The following is a 25886-nucleotide window of genomic DNA, read 5'->3' as shown; positions in this document are numbered from 1 at the left end:
AAGGCTTCTTACCATCACGGGCCCCTGGGCACACACCCAGCACACCCTGATGGTAGATCTTCCCTGGTGTGCCACCATGCCACTACTTAATGAACAATCACATTCAAATTAACAGTGACAGTAACAGTTTTCCTCTCCTTTGTAAATGTGAGGACACTGATTAACACAATCGAGGCGCTAACTTTGTGGCTCACACACCTCCCTAACAGTTTAACATATCTGTCTCCAATACAGCCAAAATCTATAGTTAACTTAAACGCCTTGTACCTACCTCTCGCAGTTTAATGGGGAAGCAGGAGAAGCCACCATATATGAAAGACATTTAATCACTATGATCATATATGATAAATAGCTACTAGATTAGATGTTATGATACCTAAACAAACCTCACATTGGTATTAAATATTTCCAAAACATAAACAAGATGAACTTTCTTAAGCAAGGCCGTAGAATTAGGAACTAATAAAATAGAAAATTTGACAAACTCAAAACCAAGTTGCCAAAATCAATTTGTAAGATTTTTTTTTTATTTTGCAAAAAAAATTAATGTTCGTTTACATTTCTCCACCCTAAAACTCCTTTCTTTTATCCCTTCACTTTTTATCACAGATTATTCCACAGATAGGGTAATACCTACCACTGTATTCAGTAAACAAAGGTCTAACCAGAAAGACCTGCTGTCCACCATACGTGAATGTGACGTGGCAACACTTCTACCTGTGGCACACTTGACAGTTTCATCAGCATGTGACACTGCTAACTCAGATGGTAAATAAAGATCAAGAAAAGTCAGTAGTACCCATTTAATCAAAACAACCCAACAACACACTCAAATGTCCCAAGTCCTGATAGATGAAGCACACAGTAAAAGTGAAAGTAACTTGCATTGAAAATATACAGCTTTAACATATTTTCTGGCATTTTTGTATTTACTTCTTGAATGCCAAAAATGTAATGAGTTGGTTGTGTACATTTTACTCCCATTTAAACTAGAAATTCGGGATTAGATTATGAACACAATCTCCATTTCTGTTCAAGCCAAAAGGTTTTATCATGGGATGTTCAAAGTACTCTCAGTAAGGACAGTAAAATGTTTTGAGAAGTCAAAGTTTGTCCTGACACACTTGGCATGTGGTCTCTGGAGAGACATTCTGTCAACCACTTCTCTGTGAACACATCTGCATTAACACACAGTCTTCACCTTCCCATTTCCATTTTTACCCCATGATTTGCTGGGTACACAATGAGAGATTACGTCTTCCCACAGCTGGATTGTATCGAATATAATTTGGAGATTGTTTTGTGAAGACACAGAATTAAGGCCACCAACATCTAAACATAGTTTACCAAGGATTTACAGGAATCATAATTATGAAAGCAAAAAAAATCTGACGTGCAAGGGTCAATTTAATGAAATTTGAAGAAAACCAAGAATGCTGAAGCAGACCTCACAGTGACAGAATAACTGCCAAGAATGAACTTCATTAAAAGAAGGAGTTAATTAGAAAACCTGAAGTTCTAGGTGACTGAGCTAACCAGATAGCCAGAGTGAGACAATACAATATTATTTAACATTCACTGTATCTTCATACAGTCTTTTAATATTTAATGCCTAGAGGCAGCCCAACAGCAAAGATCTGATGTAGGACATTTCTAGAATTTCACTCATGTCAGTCTAAACTCATATTTTCTATTCAAGAACTTTGAAGAACTAGCCGCACTGAGTATAAGTCAGAAATCAACAATGGATACCAGGCCCTCGGTGGATACACTAATAAAGAGCCCTGCAGTTGGGATGTGGAAGGAGATTGGAGACCCGGATTAAAACCCACATCAACATGCAGATGATAGACAGTGACAGTGCCAGCCAGTAGTCAAAGTTATGCTAAGACATTGTCATTAAGATGTTCACCACTGTGTCACCCAAAACAGACACATTTAATCTATAATGCATTTTTTTTCATTTGCAGACAGACAGACAGACAGACAGACAGACAGACAGACAGACAGACAGACAGACAGACAGACAGACAGACAGACAGACAGATAGATAGATAGATAGATAGATAGATAGATAGATAGATAGATAGATAGATAGATAGATAGATAGATAATATTTGTAAATGTATTATGTTGAAAGAAAGAGAACCTCATTTAATCATTTTGAGTTTATAACACACGATGGGAAAATCTGTTTTGTGCAATTGGCATAGTACATAATTTGGTTGGGATTGCATTCCTCAGACTATCTGTGTAGATCAGAAACAGCAGGGAGACCAATGGTGACCTCCCTGAAGAACATCAGAGTCATCACAACGTTACGTCTCAGAGGTGTCTAACTGTTTATTACATAGCATGTGAACAATAAGTATTATACTTTGAAAACCATACTTAATTATATATTTTCATATCATCATCATCAGTTTCTTCTTTAGGGTGAGCAGTCAAAATTCATCTAACAGAAGAAATCTTTCCTGGAATCATGCTGGTTTTCATTTTCTATTAGATGCATGGCTATCATCCCTTAAACCAAATTTTCCATTACTGTGTTTAACACTGATGTAGGTCCGTATAAAGAACAAATGTAAACCTCTCTCCTCCTCCAGTTTTTGTCTGTACAAAGAGGTGAAACCACTGTAAACAATTATTTATTTACGGGAGGGAAGTGCGCATATTGTTAAACCACATCAGTTAGTTGCGCCTTGCAAACACAGTCCTCTTTCATATGTATGAGAGCAATAGGACAGAAGAGGCTTTGATGGCTACTAACATACAGTAAAAGGGGGTCCTAGGTGACACATCGTAAAACATATGGCTTTAGGGAGTTCATGAGCAAACAAATATAAAACTGCTGTTATAGTAACAAACTGGTAATGCCATTTATTTACCAATGGCTGTTTTGGTGAGATATCAAAATTAAATTTTGATACAGAATATTTGCTTAATTATAACATTTACAAATGGTTTCATTTAAAATAGTTCACATAATTATTGAATCAAATTATATTTATGAGTCTCTAATGAATATATTTTTTATAATAGAACTCTGCTTTGATTGAACGTTTACATGGTTTGTTATGTTAAAGTTAGAAAAATCATGTTTGTGCTGTAGAACTCTCATGTACAACATTTTCAGAACACTGCTTGTCAATATAGATATAAAGATCAATGGAATTAGAAGAATACATTAACAAGAAAGAAGAAAGAGGAAACTGGGGTTTATGTCCTGTGGGCTCCTTGTGTGGAGTTTGCATGTGTTTCCTTCAGGTGCTGCAGTTTCCTTCCGAAGTCATGCAAGTTAGGTGGATTGGCTTTGTTAAATTAACCCCAAAATGTGTGAATGTGTGCGTGTGTGTGTGAGTGTGTGTTCATCTTAAGATAGATTGCCGTTTAGTCCCTCGATTGTTCCTGCCTTGCACATAATGCTCCAGGTCTCTGCAACTCAGCTCAGGATAAGCAGGTTTAGAAAATGGATGAATGGAGAGCCCTGAAGAGATGTGTTTGAAGCTTTTGAAGAAGGAGGCCCATGCAGCTAACTACAGTTCTGATTATGGAGAAGAGGGAATGTCTCAGTACTCGGTGACAGGTAATATAAGCTCTATCTGTTTCTCTTAATTTCACCAATGTTAATGTATTATCACAACTAAACACATTATTCCAGTTATTATGATATCACAAGTTGTAAACGCTCATGCATAATCTGTCTAGATGTATACTCTTAACATGGTATCATAATCCAACACCCTATTTGATTTTTAAACAGTATGTGTTGTCTGATTGACCATGAAACATGCTCATTTTGTAAAAAAAAATGTTTTTCAAACTCAATATTTTTCAACAGTAAGTCCTTTAATGCCAAATTGGGTCACATAACGTAACATCAGGTTACGTAGTATACATGCTTTTTTAAAAAAAATGTATTCATTGTCTTACCTTATTAAAATGCAATTTTTTCTGATCAACGTGCCATATCATGCCATGTAAATAGCACCCACTTACTGTAGTGATGAAGAATGTTGCAAGTGTGTGCATATCGTAACGCTTTCCAGTTCCTTATCCAGAGTCAGTTAGATCCTGGACATTCATAAATGACTTTACTACTGCAATCGCTGTTTAGTATGTCATTGTGAGATGGTCATGCAGACCTAAGTGTTATGTTTTCTCCAAACCAAGGCACCTGGGCACAGCTAAAGAATCTACAAACTTGGCAGCAGATAAGACACTTGTCCTTGTTCCTCTTGTTCTGATAGTGGATGACAATATGTTCCTTGTCTCGATGGCGGCTTGTATGTTAAAATATTAGAAGCTAGGCTATTTGTGTTGTGTGTGGGTGTTTTTGGGCAAATATTAGGCCTCAGATAAAATTTTTAGGGAGCAAGTCTGGTTTTGAAACTGTCACAGTAACTGTTTAGTATTTTCAGTGGGTGAAAATAAACATTATGTGCAACAAAACAAGGACTACAAAGAACCATAGGCAACTTTTCTGTGGCTTCATAGTTGACATTTCAGGTTTACTCTACACACTCTCAAACATTAAACCACAAGTCACTGTTATAGTTTCACATCTTCAGCTCATCTTTGTAAATGTCTGTACGAAATCTTATTCTGACTGTTTGAAGAGGCAGCTTCCTTGACTAGAAAGACACCTCTGGGTTAGGGGATGTACAGTATACATTTTAATGTGAAAAACCATGACACATACACTAACAACGCACAAAAGAACTTCTTTAGAATTCTAATTTTAAAATCAGGCCAAGCTGTCACTGATAGTCCTAGTTATGAAAAAAAACAGGCCCAACTATCAGTAACTAACATTTTTAGATTATGCTTATGGTCTTCTGAAACTGAGGCATCAAAAAACAATTAGAGATCAATGGAGATCACAATGTATGGAACATCTGGGTCAGAATGGAAGTAGAGACCAGTTTAAAAATGATCTCACCATAGTAGTACTATAATTACGCTTCCCCAAAGGCCTATGTTCGAGCCCTGGCTTATTTACTCTCTTCTTGCACATTTTCCGTATGTTTATGTGGTCTTCTCCTGCTGGTCTTATTTAATCCAACAGAAAGCTGTGTTGAGTTCATTAGTGAGTGCTGTGTTGTGTGTCAAATGTTGGAATGGCATTTTATTGAAGAGTGCTTCTCAAAACCTTACACTGGAAGACGTGGGTTCTGAAAAAGAATGAATGGATAAACTGATGATTCATTCTTTTCAAATCTGTTTAATCCAATTCAGTTGTCAGATGCTGAAGCCTATCTTAATAACTATCATTCCTGAAAGAGAAAAGGTTTGCAATGAAAAAGGCAGATGGACCACAAGGCGAAAGAGATAGGTCCAGAGAGTTATCTTAGAACAGCCAAAATGCCACAACAGAAGATCAGAAAACTATGAAACTGAAACCAAAAAATGAAAGCCAAAAATTTTAGTCAGAACTCAACAAAAGGTCAAAATCTGAGATCTAAATCAGAATTACTTAAAACAAACCACAAGGGGTTTTGAGAATTTGTAAAATCCAAAAACTGTGAACTCTGCAGCTGTTTTTTATATCATGGCTGCCATGATACCAAAAATCACATTGCCCCATGTACCACAAACCTAACAAATAGCCTAGGCCAGGGGTAGGCAACGTCGGTCCTGGGAGTGCCACAGTATGTGCAGGTTTTTGTTCCAACCCAGTTCCTTAATGAGAACTCAATTATTGCTGATGAAGCACATATTGCTTAAGTGACATTTTAATGCTTCATTTTAGTGGTCCTCGCTTGTTAAGGTTCTCCAACCTTAATTGCTTATTTCAATCTTAAACTGCTGCATTCAGTGTTTTAATTGCTCCTTATTAGCAATAAGATGTAAAACAGGGTAGGCAATGTCGGTCCTGGTGAGCCGCAGTGGCTACAGGTTTTCATTCCAACCCAATTGCTTAATTAGAAACCAATCATTGCCAATCTCAGACCTTATTTAATTTTATGGCTTGTTAGTCTGTGCAATGTAAGGCTTTTATATCGTAGATTTTTTTCCTTTCCAAGGATATCATCCAAATGATTTGAAGCCTAAAACAGATCATTTTCAGTCTGTCACATTTTTCTATTAAGTGTTTTATTAAATCAAACCATGCATGATGAACACACACAGATGTAATTGGAAAAAAGCTAGCTGGAGAACTGCTGGCTGCTTTGTCTTTTACATCTTATTGCTAATAAGGAGCAATTAAAACACTGAATGCAGCAGTTTAAGATTGAAATAAGCAATTAAGGTTGGAGAACCTTAACAAGCGAGACCACTAAAATGAAGCATTAAAATGTCACTTAAGCAATATGTGCTTCATCAGCAATAATTGAGTTCTCGTTAAGGAACTGGGTTGGAACAAAAACCTGCACATACTGTGGCACTCCAGGACCGACGTTGCCTACCCCTGGCCTAGGCAACTGTAAGCAACATGGTGATATCCATAAAAAGATAAAAATGAATCAGTCATTAAAAATATTAAATAAAAATAATTATTTCAACATGTGAAAAGAATTAAAATGTTTCAAGATACCCACACTGTAACACTGGGAAGAAGATGGGGTGCTAGTTATAAATGAACTACATCTGTATGTTTTTTAAAATTCAAATCGCACATATTGGGACTCTGAAATAAGAATGTCTTCTCACACTGTTCTGTAATGTTAAGAAGTTATTCAAGATTTCCTAAAATTGTAATTGTCCTTGGTCCAAGGTGCTTGTGATGATAATTTAGCTAGGAATGCTTAAGTGCTGTACTTGAATGTGTTTATTATAATTACAAATCACTGGCCATGATGGATGATCAAGTGTCCCCCCAACCGGTGCACAATTCCTCCTCTGTAATTAATCAGTTACATGTGTAAATATTACAAAAGTAGGATTTTGAAGAAACAGTCAAAAATGATGTCAATGCTGTTGATTTTTGTTTTCCTCTGGAGGTAAACAAATAAAAAGACAGCTCAAACAAAGGGTGGTGCTGTGTGTTGTGCAGAGGATATCTGGTGCATCTTATATGAATTTAACATCCTTCTGGGTGCATCGCATCTGCCAGTCAAGGAACTTCAGGTTTAACCTGGCCCACTACTTTATACTGTATTTACAAATTTAAAATATCCATTTATACGCTAAGAGTGAGTGTGGTTGTGATTTTAAAGAGCCATCAGAGATCAATGTTCACAGTTCTTGGAATTTATTATTTATACTAAATACAGTATACACTTTGTAAATACAATACTTACTTACAAAATTATAAAAGGAGTTACCTTTTAGGATATAAACTTGAATGAAATCAATTAAATGGGGGCCTAGCATTATGTCCAAAATACATTTATCTGCTCAGGAGGGTCCTACTTCCTAACTCTCCATGGTGAAAGAAGCAGTTGTACATCCGTCCCGCATGTGCAGTCTTGTTTCCTTCAACTCTGCCCAATAATTCTTGTTTGTGGTGACTTCTACTCCATGTATTATTCATGTAATTGTCTATGGTGTTCTTTATAAAATTGAAACAAATCTTCTTGGTCCCCTGACTGTAACCACATAGGCCCAAATAAAACTATGCAAAGTTGAAAGGCACTCCACAATTAAACTCTACTATGATACATTTTTAGATAGGTGATATATTATGTTTTCTGATTCAGTTCTAAAATAAACTTTAACTTATTATTTTCTTTTTCATCTGACTGAAATTAAAGTCAAATTCATATGTCTTGTGACAGATAGGGGGTGCTGTCGTCCCCTTGAACCCTCAGACACCACGTCAGACACCAGATAAAATTTGAATATTATTATAATAATTAAGTGCACAAAGCACCCTCGACTCCACAATACTCCAATAATCAATCAAAATAAACCAATACAACAATCCTCCACTCTCCAGACGCGTTGCCACACTTCCACCCAGCTCAGCTCGTCGTCTGGTATCTTTCCCTGTCTTTTATAGTCCCTGACCCAGAAGTGTTTCCATTCCCTCAGTCCACATGACTTCCTATCACTTCCGAGTCAGATCAAAAGTCCTCTTCTTCATCCCGGACGTTATTTCCCTTGTCGCTGCAACTAAGACGTACTTCCGGGTCATAGGGCACGTAAGAGTCTTTAGGCCTCCCTGCAGCATCCTCTAGGGGCCCCTGTAGTATCCAGCAGGTCTGTGGATGAAAACTCTATTGTCGATAATTCCCTGCTGGCATTTGGGGCACCTCCATGCTGCAGGGAGAGCTCCACCTGGCGGCCTGGGGTATTGGCCAGGATGACTGGCTGGCCATAGTCCACAGCCTATAGTTAAAAATGTGTTATACTTATGAAAAAAATCCCCTCACTCAATTCATCATATTTGAACCTTTTTTAAGTTGTGGATGAGGATTTAAATTATCAGAGCAGTCTCCACAGTAAGACTGGGACTACTCATTTACAGTACATAACATCCACATTATTACCTTCTCTAACTTTAGCTCTAAGTGATTACTTGTAAGGCGAGTCCATTTGTTTGTATTAAGGCTATAAAATTATGATGTTTCATGTTTATTCTGAAATTATAATATTTCATATTCAAAATGGTCCTGCGGTGGGTTGGCACCCTGCCCAGGATTGTTTCCTGCCTTGTGCCCTGTGTTGGCTGGGATTGGCTCCAGCAGACCCCCGTGACCCTGTGTTCGGATTCAGCGGGTTGGAAAATGGATGGATGGATGGATATTCAAAATGTTTTGTTTGAATACATATAAATGTGTGTTTAAAATTCTAAGGCCTAGATACATGTACAGTACTTATATACAATATGAGGTGGAGATCTGTACTCTTATAAAAATTCAGCAGTAAATGAGTGACCTGACCAAAGGCTTTGTGGCACCAGACTAAGATTAGACGTGGATGGTTAGTGTTCTGCCCCACATGCTGTTAGCTGTGCTCCCCCTTCATCTAGTCATTTATTAACACACCTGGCAGTCACGTCCCACACTCACAGTGGTGTCATAAATGTCTATGAAACTCATGTAAAGCATGTAGGTCGCCTAATAATCATGTAAATCCAATACATATCCACAGAAGTATTGCCACAGAACAGACTGTCTGCACCTCCTGGTGGTTTCACAGAGAACGATCTCTGTAAAAGCCAGTGGAGACAAGTGCAAACCTTGGTAAATAAATTCTGGACACGCTGGAGACGTGAATATCTTTCCACTTTGCAGAGCAGGTGAAAATGGGCTTACCAATCCAGAAATTTACAAATAGGAGACATTGTGTTGTTGAAGAAGAGTCCACTATCACGCAATAAATGGCCTATGGGACTTGTCACTTTGGTATTCCCTAGGAGTGATGGTACTGAACAAAAAATAGAAGTTAAGACTGCCTCTCAAGGCATCTCCAGAAACTCTATCAGTTAACACAATGTTTGCCTCTATGTACTGTTTAGTGATATAATGTTATTATATCAGATGGGGAGTGTTCAGCCCCACATCTTGTTAGCTGTTATTTGTTGAGCTGTGCTCCCCCTTCATCTTATCTTTTATTAACACACCTGTCAGTCACATCCCACACTCACAGTGGTGTCATAAATGTCTATGAAACTCACGTAAAGCATGTACTGTAGGTCACCTAATACTCATTTAAATACAATACACTCCATGTTTCTCACGTAGGCACCCCTTTATTTCTTGTTTCGGTCACGTCCAAAACGTATCTTTAAGGTATATAAACCCCTGGGTCTGGTTAGTTGTGGTACGCAGCAATTTGAACCTCTGTCTACGCACTTCTCTTTGTCTTGATCCAACCATGGAAATCACTCGCCTTGTAAGTGTCTTTTAAAGCTTCATTGTTTAATGTATACTCTCTGCTATGTATTGCTTTGTAACTCATTCTTTATTGTCTTTGGTTGTACACCTGTATGTTTCTTTTGTATATATTTCAATTTACAACGAGGTATGTCCAGTAAAAGCCTTCAAGAAAGCTCACCCTTGTCGTTTTTATGAGGATGTGCCGAGTTGTTTAAGCTTTCTGCGGCCGCATTGCATGGACAACGTGGAGTGAGGCACAAAAGTTAGTTTATTTATGTGGTCTGCAGGGGGAGGGGACAACGTACTTGAATCTCTAAGAAAAGTAATAGAAAAAAATACAAATTAATAAACTATATATAGCTCTTTGATATATTTACAGTATATAGATATATACAGGTATATATATAAAATATTCAATTTATAAAAGCACATGAAGTCAGAAAGAAGGAAGCACGATATGTGTGTATGTGTGTGTGTGTCTGTGTGTGTATCTGTGACACAGTGGTTTGGTTTTGTAAGCTTGAGTTTTTAAATGAGTCATTCCAGGCATTGCGGTGCGTATGCATAGCAGCTTGTAAAGTAATATGTGCACTATATGGTTACTGGTTGGGGTACCGTTTTTCTTAACTTCATATATGAATCGACATGAGGTGATTGGCTGCACTGGCATCTTTCCTGATGCACATGTTGATAGCATCAGTATTAAATGCTTGACTTTGCTGCACACTTACCTGTGGCCAGTGCAGGTATACCGTATCTGTCTATTAGGCATGGGCATCTGTGGGGAAGGCAAGGGGAAGGTACCCTCCCGAAAAGCCAAATTATTTATTTTCAATATTGCTGTCTTTTTGATGGATCAATCCTTTGTTATTTGTAATCACTCTATGAGAATGTTATTCAGTTATATTTGCATCCAAAGACTCTGTCCACTTGAATCCCTCATATTATAAATCATCATCCAAAAAAACTGCGCACACACGCCAGCAAAAAGTTTAAATTTCCTCACTGTCCAGAAAAGACGAAGAGCTTGTTAATGGATGTTGTGTCTCAGGGCTGCATTTTGAGCTCTTGCTGTTTAAAAGTGTTGCGCTTTTGATTTTACGCTATTATTACATGAAAAAAGTTTAGAAAGAAAATTAACAAGAAGAGTGTGACTGATCAAACCAACCCCCCCCATCATCCACTCCTCTCACCGTTCAAATGCAGCTCAGATTTTCAGACAGTAAGTAACCATTCTTTTAAAATTGTATTTTGGTAAGCATTATATCTATTAAGTGTTTTAAATGTTCATTTATATCACAGCATATGCCCATTGCATGTCATTGGTTTCTAAAACAAGTAGCTATTTGCTCGATATGATGCAGAAATCCTTGACAGCCTGTGATAAAGGTGTTTCCGTTTGTGTACACATTTTATTAACCTCCAGTGCTTGAAATCAGCTGTAGTACTGGCATCTCTTCCAATTTTTACTCAAAGTACCAGCCATATTTCTCATAGGTACACAGTTTTAGAGGTGTTTGAAGTTCCACAGGGACTCCCCATTCCTCCCACTTAAATCAACTGCTATTGTGTTATTGTATTGCTGCAGTGCTCAGATCTTCACAGGGGACCACCCCTCTTCAATGGAATATTATTGTATTGCAGTGCTTAGATATCATGGGGACCCCCCAGTCTTCAGACTGAATTGTATTTTATTGCAGTACTCGAAGTTTCAAGAGGAGCCCTTCAACCCTCCAGCCTATTCATAGAATGCAAGTATATTACAATAAACAGAGTACCGCCAGGGTTACCAGATGTGTGTGTTATCTGCCAAATATGGCTATTTTCAAAAGTGTTGTGCAAGTGAAAATATTGATTTGGCAATGTATGGTGCATTCTATTAACCCCCACCACCACCACTACAAGTCTTGAAGTGTGCTCGAAAACACCATTTTATATTGTGTGTTATGAATGGTCCAAAGGGAATATAAATCATTCATTTTCCTGGTCTCTAGCACCATTTAGGCATGTTTTTAGCTGTCATTGGGTTCAAAACATTTCAATTCAATTCAATTCAGTTCTTATTGTCATGTGTACAAGCACAAGTACCATGTACAATGAAATGCTTGCATGCATGTGCCCCCGCAGACATTGAACATAGACAAAAAAAACACTCAATAAATAAATGAAAATAAATAAGTAAATAAATAAAACCAGAATCCTAGGAATAAATAGAGACAGTGGCTGAAGCACAGTATATGTGCAGGTAGCAGTGGAGGTGACATGTGATTGTTCATGAGTCTGATTGCAGTTGGGTAGAAACTGTTCCTGAACCTGGAGGTGCATGTCCAAATGGACTTTAGTCGCTTCCCAGATGGGAGGAGGGTGAAAAGTGACAGTGCAGGGTGGCTGGGGTCCCGCCTGATACGGTTCACTTTCCTGAGACAGCGTGTAGGGTGGATGTCATGGGTCACAGGGAGCTCTGTGCCCGTGATCTGCTGTGCTGTGTTCACCACACTCTGCAGAGCTCTGCAGTCCTGAACTGAGCAGTTGCTCTACCAGGATGTGATGCATCCTGTCAGGATGGATTCCACAGTACACATGTAGAATCTGCACAGGGTTGTGGGGGACATCCGAGCCTTACTCAGTCTCCTGAGGAAGTAGAGGCATTTGCAGGACCTGGTAACCCTGAGTACCACTAGTAATTTGGTTCCACTTCAATCACTGACTCCCAAGGGCTCTGAACTTTATCGAAGTTCTTTATTCTTTATTAATGTTCTTCAGTGTAAGTATGAATATTAAAGTTATTAATACGTTTGAGTAAAATAAGTGCAGACTATATCTGTTTAAACAACATTGTCTTAATATGTGGGGGGGGGTAAGTCTCCAAACTCATTATCTTTACCATAGACACTCCCACCAGGCACACACATATACTCATAAATTATGGATATCACATCTGCAAATAATAAAACAGGTATAGGAATGTGATAAAAAAAGGTCCAAATATTTATATCAAGTCATCTTCACCTTCCAACATCACATTGTTGAAATTCAGCTTTTGTTCTTATAACTCAGTTAATGAATATTAATTAAACATTTTAAAATAACTTTTTGTGGTAAAAAAAGGTGATATGTAACTGAGTTTTGGGGACTAAAAAGGGTCCTTCGTTCAAGTCTGTTTTTTTGGTGTGTCTTTTCTCCTGCAGTTGTCTCGTTGTCTTCCACATTGTTGGTTGATCACATCTGTGTAGGTGACGCCACAGAATTAGACTGCATGTCGGTGATACCAGCCCTTTCTTGACTTTCCTTTACGATCATTCTCATTAGTCTCATCTACAGTACTGGCTTGTTTAAAGTACTTATTCACATCATTATTTTATTTACTGTTTTTAAATGTCTGATATAATTTTCAGCACAACAGGGTCTTTTGTTTCTATTCCTTTCTTACTTTTCTTTAGCTGCATCACTGGGCTCTTGTTTTCAGTTACCTTCCATGTGAACGTTTTCTCTTTTTGTGACACAGCAAAACTTTAATGTATGATCTCATAAGAGTCACCTATGAGACACCTACTCTGATCATACCCCACTCGTGTCAACCAATCAGCAGGGTTGCCAGATTTGATTGGCACTCTACAGATGATTCACAGTCAAAATCCCACACAGTTCTACAAAATTTGGTCCAGTATTGATTAATCCATTTCAGTCAGTCATTGTCCAACCCGCTATATCCTAACTACAGGGTCACAGGGGTCTGCTGGAGCCAATCCTAGCCAACACAGGGCGCAAGGCAGGAAACAAACCCTGGGCAAGGCACACACACACCAAGCCTACACTAGGGTCAAGTTAGGATCGCCAATGCACCTAACCTGCATGTCTTTGGACTGTGGGAGTAAACCAGAGTACCTGAAGGAAACCCACACAGACACAGGGAGAACATGCAAACTCCACGCAGGGAGGACCCGGGAAGCGAACCCAGGTCTTCTTACTGAGAGGCAGCAGCGCTACCACTGCATCACTGTGCCGCCCTCAATTGTTTATTACTTGTTTATATATATTTTTTAACTTCTTAGACAATCTTCTAAACAACTGCAGTGTTGCCATTTCTCTTCCGTAATGGAAAAAATACGGAGAAACACAAAATGCAGTCCTGTTTTTATTATTATTATTAAACATTTTTTCGCACAACAAAAGTCTTATATCTGAGGTAAAATTGGAGACAGCTACATACATCATAACTTTGGCAAAGCCCCCTGAACTATGATGTTCCTGCCATTTTGCTTTACTTTGTTTAGGTCAAATCCTCAGCTATCCACATACACTAAAGTGTGCTGGGTCACGTTGGCCTTCAAATCAAGTATTCTCTGTAAAATCAGAGAGAAAGAGTTCAGCTTTGAACCATCTGGAATAGTGTTGGTCAGACAAAAACATCTCCATATCCTTACTTGTACGTGATGGCTTTGCTCTTTTACTCTCTCACTGTTCCTCTCAAATGGAACCCTGTACAGATGTTTTGCTTTTTCAGGAAACTGTCTTGGGCTGAAAGACTCACAGAGACAATGTTTTGAAAAATGCTATTGTTCTCCACAACAGCTCTCTGGAACTGATTTTGTCTAATAGCATTATTTTCCCTGACCATGTCTGCAATTGTCATCCTCTGCTCATGTGTCAAAAGCTGGTCTCTCCCACCAGAATGAGGTGGTGGTACTATTCTGACAACACAAAAGGTGACATATCAGCTTTTATACAGTGGACACAGATTCAACTTTGTACTGTACACTGCAGAAATATATGTGACATATTGCATATGATATAGAACTAATGAATACGTCAGATCAGATAACTGTTGACATTCCCAAATGTTCATATTACAGATGCCACAGTAGACTGCGTCAACCGAGGCTGCCCCTCTCATCCAGCTTCAGCCAAGCTTAGGCCATGGATGATAACATACTCTACAACTGTTGCCGTATTTCATTAGACATCCTCTGGTACCTACCACTGACAGTGTGTGACTGGTCTTGTTCATTCATACTTATATGAAAAAAGTTAAAAGTGACTTGATTGAAAACAATAATGCAGTGCAGGCCGGTATGAGAGGTCTGTAATTCTGACTGAGAAACATACAAACTGCTTCCATGAGTCACCGGAGTCAGATGAGAAAAGCATCAACACAATGACAAAATGTCTTTAATAGTGAAACATGAGGTGACTTAATGACCTTTAAAACAAACAGAATGAGAAACGCTACTATGTGTGGGGAGATGTGATATTGATGTCACAAGTGCACTGAGAGGGAGGAGAATGATGGAGCAGCATCAAAGCGATTGAGAAAAACTACAAGCTATCGTACTAAAAAATAAAATTATTCAATGTGTGGACAGCAGATATATTGGCATCTCTGAAGTTGTGCCAAACCATCTAAGGAAACAGAAAAAAGTGAACTAACAATAAAAAACACTGCTTCCAAATTATCAGAGATAACACAAAAAAGTAAAAACAAACTCCTGAGTATATTAGTAATGCTATATATAGTGACGAAAATTATACTGCCATAACTACCAAGTCTGGTACACACGTTTCATGATAGATAGATAGATAGATAGATAGATAGATAGATAGATAGATAGATAGATAGATAGATAGATAGATAGATAGATAGATAGATAGATAGATAGATAGATATGTCTTATAAGTGTGTGATATAAAGAGGTCACTATTACTAATCTTTTATGATAATACACCTTTAAATCACAGTCAATTCCAGCCAGGATTGATGTGAGGCAAGAATTTTACCAGAATGAGATGATGTCAGTCAGTCACAGGGCACAATAGTGTAGGTAGTGTATTGATATGTACTGTTTAATGACCACTAGATGTCAGTAATGGAGGTTTGTTTTACAACAGTTATAAATGTTAGCCATAAGGCAGTTCTGGGCAGACTAGGGCAACTATATTGCAATAGAATAAAGAATTGTTTGTTGGCATCAATAAAATGTTGGTACCTGAAGTGAAAGCTACTGCATTTTGAAAATTGTTTAAAAAAAATATATAAAACAGGATGGAAAGTTTCAAACCACAAGAGAATCTGAAACTGACGGGAAACGTGGATAACAACTGGCCTGCTTTGAAGCAGCAACTCCTGCTGTACATCGCAGCTGTAGGACTTGACTCAAAACCAAACACTGGGAAGATGATAAACTATGGAGGGTCCACAAGCCATTGAAATATATAATTTGTGTTTAATGGTGAAGAATCACTTCCCGGGTCCTCCCTGCGTGGAGTTTGCATGTTCTCGTGTCTGCGTGAGTTTCCTCCGGGCGCTCCAGTTTCCTCCCACAGTCCAAAGACATGCAGGTTAGGTGGATTAGCCCTAGTGTGTGCTTGGTGTGTGGGTGTGTTTGTGTGTGTCCTGTGGTGGATTGGCACCCTGCCCAGGATTGGTTCCTGCCTTGTGCCCTGTGTTGGCTGGGATTGGCTCCAGCAGACCCCCGTGACCCTGTGTTCGGATTCAGTGGGTTGGATAATGGATGGATGGATGGTGAAGAAGATAAGGACAAATTTGAAGAAGACTGAAACATAAGAAATGTACAGTATGTTGTTCTCGAAAGCAGCAGCAATATGAGCCTTTTGTCAGCTTTTGAAAATGATTTGAAGCTGAAAGCACAGATGTGTAACTTTGGCCATCTGAGAGATTCAATGATACGCGATCAGATTGTTTTTGGAGTTTATGAGAAGAGTCAGAGAATGTTTGTTACAAGAAACAGCTGACGTTGGAGGAAGCTATTAAGATTTGCCATGTAAATGAGTTAGTGCAGCAACATGTGAAAACATTTAGTGAAATAACAACGAATGTTGCTGTTGCCGATGAATCCACTGAAGTTGCTGCTGTGTTCTTTAAAGGAAGAAAATAGGCACCATCATTGATGAAGCAATCAGATGGATAAGACAAAGATTTTGACCATACATTGTTCTCCTCTCTTGCTAAATGAATCTTAGCCTGAAGAGGTCTATTAATTTTTTACATGTAAGATGTCTCACTTAAAGATTTACCAATGTTGTTACTTGTCCTAGTGTGTATATAAACATAGGGAACGCCATTTTCTGTATTACATCTTGCCTGAAGAAGGGGCCTGAGTTGCCTCGAAAGCTTGCATATTGTAATCTTTTCAGTTAGCCAATAAAAGGTGTCATTTTGCTTGACTTCTCACTAAGAAAGAATATTAAAGTGATAGAAGTCACTGATTTATGTGATACATTTTTCATTGGAGGGCGGCACGGTGGCGCAGTGGGTAGCGCTGCTGCCTCGCAGTTGGGAGACCTGGGGACCCGGGTTCGCTTCCCGGGTCCTCCCTGCGTGGAGTTTGCATGTTCTCCCCGTGTCTGCGTGGGTTTCCTCCGGGCGCTCCGGTTTCCTCCCACAGTCCAAAGACATGCAGGTTAGGTGGATTGGCGATTCTAAATTGGCCCTAGTGTGTGCTTGGTGTGTGGGTGTGTTTGTGTGTGTCCTGCGGTGGGTTGGCACCCTGCCCGGGATTGTTTCCTGCCTTGTGCCCTGTGTTGGCTGGGATTGGCTCCAGCAGACCCCCGTGACCCTGTGTTCGGATTCAGCGGGTTGGATAATGGATGGATGGATGGATGGATTTTTCATTGGCATGATAACCTGTGAAAATGTACCAAAGAGTAAAAGCAAAATGGTGTACAACAATCTGTTCCTAATAAAATGCATAATCTAATTAATGTTGTTAAAGAGGATTTATGGAGAACATAGTTTCAAATACTTGGAATTGTTGTCACATTTAAAATAGATCTTGGTGCAAAAGCAAACTTGATCAGCCTATCTGATATCAACGTAATGAAAGAAAAACCTAAAATACATAAATCATCCTTACTGCTGAAAGATTATAATAGACAGAAGATTCATTGTTTAGGCACGTGCAGACTGAGAGTAGCAGTAAAAGATAAATCATATGACCTGTTCTTCTCTGTTGTACTGAAGAACCTGATTCACCGTTAGGTGATAAAACCTGTGAAGATTTGAATCTTGTAAAAAATTTTCAATAAATCTTTTCAGTAGTTTACTAAAATATGGAAACAGCGACTCTGTATACTCCATAGTTGAAAAATTTTCAGAAGTCTTTAAAGGCTTTGGTGCCATTACCATTCATATTTTACAATTCACATACAAATACAATTAAAAAAAAATGCACCTCCAGTAGTTCATGCTACACGTCAAGTTCCTGCACCATTAAGAGATCATCTAAAGAGAGAACTAGACGGACTGACAACTCTGGTGGTGATCAAGTAAGTGGGAGAACCCACAGACTGGGTCAACTCCATGGTATGTGGGGTTAAGAAAAAGAATGTTGATTTAAGCATATGCACAGACCCAAAAGATTTAAATGAAAACATAAAGCGTGAACACCTAAACATGAAGAAGTCACTGGTGAAATGTCAGGTGCCAAACATTGTGCAAAGCTTGATGTTTCACAAGGGTTCTGGCAAATAAAGCTAGATGAGAAATGTACCACATACTGTACTTTTAATAAACCATTTGGCAGATACAGTTTTTCTGAGATTGCCATATGGAATTGTTTCTGTATCAGAGATATTCCACAGAACAATGGAACAGATCATTGAAGGGTTTGAAGGAGTGCAAATGTATATAGATGATATACTCATTTGAGGTTTCTCACTCCAGAAACATAATGCAATGCTGAATAAAGTGCTACAGAGTATTAAACAAATGGACTTAAACTTAACAAGAGTAAAGGGCAATTTGGTGTTCAGGAAATCATATACTTGAGAGGCAAACTCACAGCTCAAGGCATTTAACCAAATCAAGAAAAGACCAATGTCATTCTGAATATGGGAAGACCAACAGATACAAGAGGAGTTCTGTACATTACAGGGAAAATCAACTTTATAGGAAAATGTATTCCCAACCTGTTGGCAAAAACATCATACTTGTGTGAGGTTCTACACAAAGAAATCAAATTCATATAGACAGCAAAATGTGAGCAAGAGTGGCAAAACTTCAAATTAGCACCGACCACTACATTTGTGCTTACATTTTTGATCCAAACAAAAGGATTATCTACCGATTCTTCTAAAGATGGTCTGGGTGTGGTGTTACTTCAGGCAGAAGGTGAGCATCGGAGCCAGTTGCATATGCATCACGGCCCATGATGGAAAGTGAATGTCGATATGCTGAAACAGAAAGAGAATGTCTATGGTTAGTGTATGGTTTTGAGAAGTTCCATGGCTATGTTTTAGGCCTCCTTATTTTCACTGTGGAAACAGACCATCGTCCTCTTATTGCAATCATCAAAAAGAAACTAAATGAAATGTCATCAAGAATTCAACATCTGATGATGAAACTGCAAAGGTATGATTTCAATGTAACATACACTTCAGAAAAATATCTCATGATTGCAGATACTCTCTCACAAGCTCCCACAACAAGTAATATTAGCTCAGCTGAGCAGGATGTTGAAGGTAACATTGATATGATTTTTAGTGCACTTCCTAGGTCAGATAGCAAACTAAAAGAAATAGCAGAAGAAACTGCTAAGGACACACAGCTACAGGCAGTTATTGAAAACATTCATAATAGATGGCCTACACATTCTTTTCCACCATATTATCATGTTTGAGGTGATTTAAGTGTTGTGAATGTGCGGTTGTTAAAATAAAGCAGAACTGTGATACCACATAGTCTGAGAGAAGATATTCTTCAAAGAATTGATGAAGGCCATCTTGGTACAGGGAAATGTAAACGAAGAGCAAAAGACACCGTCTTTGGCCTCGGATACACCAGGACATTGAATGGATAGTACACAAATGTGAAACATGTCAAAAATACAGAAACAAGCAAACCAAACAGCCCTTGCTGCTGTCAGATTCACTTACAGAACCTTGGCAAAAGGTAGGAGTGGGTTGTTTTAATTTTAAAGGCAATGACTATATAGTAGTAATTGACTCTTACACCAACTTTCATGAGAAGGCACTACTCTAAAGCAAGCTCTGTTATTACTCATGTAAAATCGATTTTTTGCAAGATGTTTTTATACCAAGTATACTGAGTATTGTTGTGAGTAATAATGGTCCATGTTTTAATGGTAAAGAATTGCAAGAGTTTTCAATACATCATCACTTCCAACACATTACATCTAGTCATTTGTACCATCAATCTAATGGAAAGCCAGAAGAAGGAGTCCTCATTCTCAAGCAGCTCCTTAAAAAGGCTATTGGTAGTAATTCCGATGCCTATCTTGCTCTGCTCAGCTATAGAACCTCACCTCTAGCTAGTGGCCTACCACCTCCTAAACTGTTGATGAATCGAAAGCTTTGTACTTCACTACTTTTCTGTCTCCCACAAAAGTAGTGCACTAAGACAAAGCAAAACTCAAAAAGCTTAAAGCGATGCAGAAGTCATTTCATGATAGGTCAGCAAAACGTCTCCAATCTCTATCAAGGAATAATGTGTTTAGAATTGAAATGATTAGATTGGAGCAAGAAAACCATTGTTCTTGAAGAAGTAGCTCAGAGGTTTTACACTGTGAGAACTGAAGAAGGATAAGTCCTTAGGTGAAGCCATCACAGTCTTCTGAAAACAAATGAAACTGCTCAAGAGATCTGGGGAAACACTGATGAATCTGAATCTGCATCTTCTTCTCTTACTGCTTGTAATACTAAAGTACAACCTGATTGTAACTGTAACACACACATAAGCCCACCAAACTCACCTGTGTTAAGAAGATCCACAAGAATTACAGTATAAGAAAGCCCATTAGACTAAATTTTTGAAATAGTGACTCTGTCGTAGTTTTAAAAAAAAGTTTCAAGCTGATTGTTAATTTGTTAATGCAAATTTATATCATATACAGTATTCCAATGATTGTTATACTAATATGTTTTCAAGGCTATTGCTGATATTCTGTGTTAGTTATACATAACGGAAACAGGATGTATTGATATGTAGTGTATAATGACCACCAGATGTCAGTAATGGAGGTTTGTTTACGACAGTTATAAATGTTAGCCATAAGGCAGCTCTGGGCAGACTAGGAACCATATTGAGACAAACAGAATAAATAATTGTTTGTTGGCATTAGTAAGTGCATTATTAGAGCAAAAGATGTGAACAAAACAGGTAGAACATGCAATACAGTAAACAGAAGCTGCTCAAGTAAAGATTTCAATTACTTCAGTCCTTCTTCAATTATGATCATGATTTATGCTAATCTATTTAAATTAATACTTGTGCACCTGTATGATATTATAAATTATTGGACAAATCCCTTATAGTCATAAATATTAGTATTCAGCTCTTGCTACATAATAATCATTTTTGTCAAATGACTACACTGTTATCAGCAATTGTTTTTCAGAAATGATAATAATGATGATAACAGTTCATCCTAATAATTATAGTTGTTATCATACTGTGCATGGTATTATTTAAGACTTATGAAAATATGAGATTTAATTCAACATATTTTTATACAATGATTTGCTTCTTGCAAGCCTGGGCTTTGAGTAGTGCCAGTTTCCTACATTATGCTTGATACTAGATAATGAATTACTCAGGCTTTGTCTGATTTTAATTCACATTCTAAGGCATGTTCTAAGATTAAATACATTTTCTCTTGCTTTTGTTTTTTACAGCATACATTATGAAGTAAGAGTAAAAATCAAAAGCAAAGAGCATTATCTTGATTAAAGTGCCAGCCTTTTACAGTCATGACTAGCCACAATTGTATGATTCATTGTTATATGCGTGTGTTACTAACCAATTTAACCTTTAAAAGTTATTATTTCATGCTTGAACGTGATGTACAGGGTTTTGGTTGAGATGTGGGCTTTCATTTAGCAAAAGGAATAATTCTGTGGTTAAAAAATACATACAGTTGCAGGAAACATTTGTGGAGTATTAAAGAAATAATAACTACGTGGAAGAAATGATCCATAACATCTTTTCCATTGCAATCCTCAATTCTCACACGCACACTGCGTGACCACTCTGAGGCGTCCCCCTGTGGTGATTCTCACTGTGGTGCCATGCCAGCCTACATGTTGCCAACTCACAAAGAGCTGGCCAGGTTTGTGGGGGGACTGACTTTGTGAAATCTGTGGACCTAAACTTACATTGCAGCCAAGCCCTCCTGCAGATCCAACCTCACTGATAACATCCAGTAGCACTCCTCTATCTTCATTAAGTTCTTAAGCTATTGTTTGTACTGAAAAATGTCAAGCCAGCAGAGTATTTAGCTTAAACAGTTGATACATTTGGAGGTAGCTCAAACAGCTAATACAATCAGATGCCCAATTGTAGCTTTTTGTGTGTGGTTTGCTTGCTCTCATCTTTCTCATATCAGTTACCTTTATGTCTTGACTGAAAGATTTCCTGTATTTCACCAATTTCTATCATATTTGTTTTCACTATACACTTCTGAAATGTTCTATTTAAAAATATGGGATGAAGACACACATATCTGAAGTGTTGGGAGTCTTTTCCTTTCCAAAGTTGTCTTGTTTTGTTCATATTCTGTTTTTCAGAGAATGCAGTCAATTCATTCAAATATATCTTCAGGGTAATGCAGTCAGGCTTCAAGATGGATCATTCCATCAAGGTGGATCTGTTGTCAACATGTTATGGTGGTCCAGAAGTACCACCAAGTTATCTGACTTCATCCTGTTAGATCTCTCCTTTGCCTTTGACATGGTCAACCATTAGATCCTTCTTGCAGCCCATCCCAAACTTGGCATCAGGTGGTTCAAATTCTACCTCTTTGGTAGATCCTACCATGTGCCCTGGCAATGAGAGATGACAAGGGGGCACCAAGCACAAGGTTCTCCCAAGGTTCAGTGCTGGGCCCTTTCCTCTTCTCTCTATACACACCCTCACTAGGCCTCATCATTGTGTCCCATGGTTCCTCATATCAGTGGTATGCCAATGATACACAGTTGTACCTGCCAATCCGTCCAGTAGACCACACTTTATCAGCAACAATCTTTGCATGTTTCACTTATATAGCAATTGGGCTGAAGAAGCATCATCTCCAGCTCAACAACAAGGACCTTCTTGTTATTCCTGCTTGTCCACTTATTCAGTATCCCATTCCTGTTCGACTTGGCTTATTACACAGATTATTTTCATGTGTAGCTCCTAACTGGTGGAATGAGCTGCCCACATCCATTTGAACTTCTGACTCCCTCGATGTGTTTGCAGACTATCTTGTTTGGAGAATTTCTATCTAAGTGATATTGGCCATGATAAATTCTTGAAACTAAGAAGGAGTAATTAGCGTACATGTTGTTTTTCGCTGTGAGCTCTTCACTTGAGACGATCAATTTTGTACCCTTGACATGTAGCACTTGTTTCCAAACAGTCCACCAGACTGATGTTTAAACGATTATGTACATCTCTTTGGTAAGTAGCTTTGGATAAAAGCGTCTGCAAAGCAAATTAATGAAAATCTTAATTATTCCTCAGATGAAATTACATTTTTGGAAGGGATCATGCTGATAATTTCTATTTCTTGCTCTTCTGATAAAAGCCAAGGTCTGCTTCCTCAAGCTTGTTGTCTTTTCATTATGCAAAAATATAATATTTAATCAGATATGGACAGGATTGCTCAGTTCTTGTGATAGATAAAGGGTGGCACATGTAAAAGTAGCCCTGTAGGTGGTAATCAGCCCCATTCTGGCTCTAGCAGAAGAAAAGACAGTCTGGTGAAGTTGGTGGAAAGTCCTTGTGCATGTGTTATTTTAATAGTAATAGTCCTGGTATCTGTTTGCTTGCTAGAGAGAAGATATACTGTATTCACTGTGGCATAATGCTGCATTCAACCAAAACTCAGAACTCAAAATTTCCAATCTTTGACTCAAAAAATGGAAAGAATTACACAAATTCCAAATTCCTATTTGAAAACTCTGGCCTGGCCTCTGAAGTCCGAGTTTATCAGATTATGACATCAATCCAAAATGACAGCGATCACTGTGATCAGGAATACCAGTAACACTTTATGAGTTTAATTTATTTATTTTAAATGAATGACCTCAGTCTATCATACTGAACACTGAGAAGGTAAGCATTAACATTATAGGAATGAAAAGTAACGGACTAGCCGATGTTAGCTTGATACACACTACTATTCGTACATTGTGCTCAATGGTTGCTTTGTGCAGTTTTTGCTAATTACAGCTTCCAAGCAGAAATAGTACTATTTATTGTGGCTTAGAGCAAAAAAATCTTTTTTACACATGACAACACACTTTTTGTACACTTTCTTGCTTCTTCAATCCAGACTATAGAACTTTTTATTGGGATTTGTTGCTGAAACACCAACTTTCATGAGGAATCCATATTTACCTCTTTTAGAAATATTTTTTTCCCCTTTTTGTCTCAAGGCTGAATATTTTTCCAAAAAACTCAGTTTTCTGAAAAGCACACAAAGCAGTGGGAGCACACATAAATCAACATAAAATACTTATTTGTGACAAATGTTGCTCAGTTTTATGTTCCATGAGCCTCTACAGTATGTAAATTCATATACGTATTACCTCCTGTTTGTCTCATCACTCATGAAAGGCATTTTACTCGAGTGGCCAGTTGTAGGTACCTGTCTTTTGTTTTAAATTTCCAGATTGTTTATATCAAAATTGGACTTCGATAAGTGTCTGTGTAGTAATTCCAGGGGAACGTTGCTATAGGCACGTCAACTACAAATCAGCTAGGGATCGATCAACTGATGCAAGTACCTGACTTTCATTTTCAATCTCCCGATCACTTGCATCAAAATCAGAGTTCAATAAGTCAAAGTCCAATTCAGAAATAATATGGAAAAAATAAATAATACGCACAGAGTATTTAACCTTGAGCATTCTTTTCACTCTCTCGCCTTGTCAATGCCTTTCTAGACGTTGTTTACTCAACGATAATCACACACACACACACACACACACACACACACACACACACACACACAGGGATTCAATGTCAAGTCAACGCGTCTAACAGTCCTTCTAGCAAATAGGGTTTACGAATAGAGTAATGGTGAGTTTGACGTTTACAGCTTTTTTTTGCCCTCTGCCTCTGAATGTTGACAAATTTTGATACCGCCCTAAAAGAGTTACTTTCCCACCTGGGAAGTTGCAAATTCCCAGCTCAGCATAACATCGTGTTTTGAGCATTCCTACAAAAAGTGGTGTACCAATAGTTTTGTGAGCAATGCACCAAAACTAAGAAACCCTTCCACCCATAGCCCAGATGTCACCTACATTTCAGACTGTATGGAAACGTTAAGATTATCATAACAGATGAGTGTGTCACAAAGGTCATGTCAGTTTGTAATCCACTTTTTAATGGGCCCATTGTGTATGACATATTCACGCAGCTCTATCATTACTGTATAATAGAGCCAATGACCTGTAAGTGAGCAGAGCACAGCACTGTAAGCTTACCACTCATAACACCAACTTATCTGCTTTTCCTCTGAAGGTCTCAACTAGAGTTACAATCATGAAGTGGTGTAGATTTAGCTGCACTCTTGGTGAGCTTCCTATACTGACATTCCATGGACAAGCATATGGCCAAGGGCAGGTCATCCTTGTCTTTTCTCTTTGCTTTCACCTCCGCTCCCTCCCTCAGTGGTCCTCTTCTTCTTACTTTAGCACTTTTGCGTTGCATGGCCCCATTGTCCCAAAGCAGATAAAGTCACTTGTGGTGGTTTTTTACACCCTAAGGATTTGCCTGGTGTGTGAACTATTCTGCTGTTATAATGTGTGCTTCATGAAGATCTTGGGTTACATTAAGGTTGTGATGACTGTTGAATGCCAACGTTTTCTAAATGAGAACATGCTGCGGCATGAACTTTATAAGGAGATTTGTCCGTAGAGTTTCACACAAATGGATCACCAATTCTACAGCTTGTGTGAAAACAGGTCAGTAGTGTTTATAGTTTGGGTCTTTCTTTAGTTAAATGATGCAATGATTTGCAATATTTTGCTAAAAGAAAGTTTAAGTGTGTGTGTAATTGAGAAAAACTGCAGTAGAATTTTAGAGGTGGAGGAGGAAACAGATGGACAGTAAGACTGGCTGGTCTGCCCGTACAGCAGAGGTAGCAGAACTCGAGA

This window comes from Erpetoichthys calabaricus, chromosome 4 (genome assembly GCF_900747795.2).
Source record: "Erpetoichthys calabaricus chromosome 4, fErpCal1.3, whole genome shotgun sequence".
In the NCBI taxonomy this organism is placed as follows: domain Eukaryota; kingdom Metazoa; phylum Chordata; class Cladistia; order Polypteriformes; family Polypteridae; genus Erpetoichthys; species Erpetoichthys calabaricus.
This window is presented reverse-complemented; position numbering follows the sequence as displayed.